This window comes from Camelina sativa, chromosome 14 (assembly GCF_000633955.1).
Source record: "Camelina sativa cultivar DH55 chromosome 14, Cs, whole genome shotgun sequence".
In the NCBI taxonomy this organism is placed as follows: Eukaryota; Viridiplantae; Streptophyta; class Magnoliopsida; order Brassicales; family Brassicaceae; genus Camelina; species Camelina sativa.
This window is the reverse complement of record NC_025698.1, coordinates 26,613,970-26,616,113: the sequence shown is the minus strand read 5'-3', so window position 1 is coordinate 26,616,113 and position 2,144 is coordinate 26,613,970. Positions and strand designations below refer to the sequence as shown.

The 2,144-nt window shown below is 36.3% G+C and overlaps 1 long non-coding RNA gene across 1 annotated transcript; it reads left to right on the top strand.

The window, feature by feature from the left end:
* On the top strand, positions 7–2,118 carry LOC104742556. Its single transcript, XR_760549.2, has 3 exons — positions 7–1,545; positions 1,646–1,737; positions 1,808–2,118. It is a non-coding gene; the product is annotated as an uncharacterized LOC104742556 (long non-coding RNA).

The following is a 2,144-nucleotide window of genomic DNA, read 5'->3' as shown; positions in this document are numbered from 1 at the left end:
ATAATCAATGCCATATAAAGCACCACTGGTCCCCCCACTCATAAGCTAGCTTTTGTGGTGGGTTCTACCTTTGGGCTTTATTGGCTTGGTTTAAGGTCCAATATGGACGAAAGTGGTATCAAAGTGTAACGTAACCAACCTTGCACTTCATCTTTTCTGGAATAGTTACACTACTAGAAACATAGTAGTTGTAGGAAATGCTTTTACTTAATTTGTATGAAGTTTAGATTATAGTCTGTTCTCTTTTGGCTGCTTGTAGTATACTGACTATAGGTTATCAAGCTTTGTATTTGATAAATTTATAGTCTGTTCACTGGTTATCAAGCTTTGTATTTGATAAATTTATGTGTGATTTAAAAATGATTCAGTGGATTCCTCTACCTTAGTGACATAGTACACTCCAGATATTGCTATGTCTAATTTTTTCCTATATGTTGGTCGTATTTTAGTCCATCTTGATCAGCTGACCAAAGGCTCTCTATATTATGGCAGGTTAGGTTGTTATCTCTTCTCAACCTTAGATATGGCTTACAACGTGGTCTCAGTTTTGCGATTAAATTATAATTATGTTGTATGTATATAGCCATTAGAAAAGGAACACTTACTAGAGGCAGGAAGGTTCAGATCTATTTTGTCCAACTCTTTACTGTGTTTATACAGTTACACTTGTGGTTGGTATACATGAAAAATAAAGATAAAAAGTTTTGTACGGTTTCCTTACAAACAATGTTCTGGCAGGAAAAGGACTGGTTTCCGCAACTCATTTGAAATAAAAGTCTACTATTATCAATCACACATTTGTGCTTGAGCAAAGGCTTCCTGCCTCTGGTGTTTTGTTTTTGAGACTTACAGTTAATTTCATCTCAGTAGATACTGCAACTGTGATCTTGTGCCATAGATCCGTTTTTTCTGATGGAGATACCACTACAGAGAGTCTAGAAACATCTTAGTCTCTCACTATTCGGAAAGATCAAATGTAAACATTGATGATTTCATAGGATTGGTAGTAGAAGCAGAGCTTGGTTCTTGGCATCATCCTTCATTTCTATTGGCTTATGGTAAAGATTGGTTGACAATCCTCGTTTTATTTATAAAAGTGGCATTTCATGATTTTCAAATAAAGATTGACAGAGATAGCATGATTGAAAGGGTGGATGGAGCCTCTTGTTAACATAGGACGGATCAGCTCGATGATCTCACTGTTGGCAGGCTCATTATAATGTCTATGTCACTTTTCAAATGTTATGGTGTAATGTAAATGTTATTGATGTTCTCGTCCTGTGTAGACCTATCACATCTTCAATGTGCAGCAGTGGTCTCCTCTAGGTTCATACCTCTTGGCAATGCAAAAGGAGCCAGTGACTAACTTTTGTGGTAATAGGGGTGCTTATTTCCCCTGTCGCATGTGTTATGATCATCTTAAGGTTTTGTTCTCATATTGGTTTTAAAAAAACTGTGCTTCCGTTTTCTCTCCATTAATAGGACTGAGAATTTTGAGAATTACATTTGTGTTATTGAAGGTAGAGATGTTTGACATCTCACCAGGTGAGTTGCATCTTTTCTTCTCTTCTTTCTTACTTTTTACTTCCATTCTCATATTTTGATGCTGAGTGAGTATTCATTCCGATTTGCATCCAAATTGCAGGAAATCTGGTTAAGAATCTTTGATGTGAGAACTGGGATAATAGTGGTTGGACTAGATGGTCCTGCTGTTGACGCCTCATGCCCTTTTATTAGGTACTTTCTTGAACTGCATGTCTTTGAATTTCCTTTGAAAAAGTTCTTATCTACATTCATTGACGCGCAGATGGGCTGGGGGAAAAGATGATAAATACTTTGCCCCTACGGTGGAATCATAGATGATGAGATGTTGAAGAATCAGAAGAGCGCACTACTTGATCCACTACTTGATATATAGTGAAGAAGAATCATCTGTAGACTCGCCAGCTGAAAAAAGAATATAGAAATTTTGGAAATTGGACAAGAAGAATCTGAAACCTCATCAAGTGAAGAAGTGTCAAGTGAAGAAAGCTCGGGTTAAAATGGGTTGTCTCCGCTATTTTATTAATGTTGGGACTTTAGCTCTTCTCTTAATCTATTTGTAAAACTGAAAACCAAAAAAAAAAAAAAAAAAAAAAAAAAAC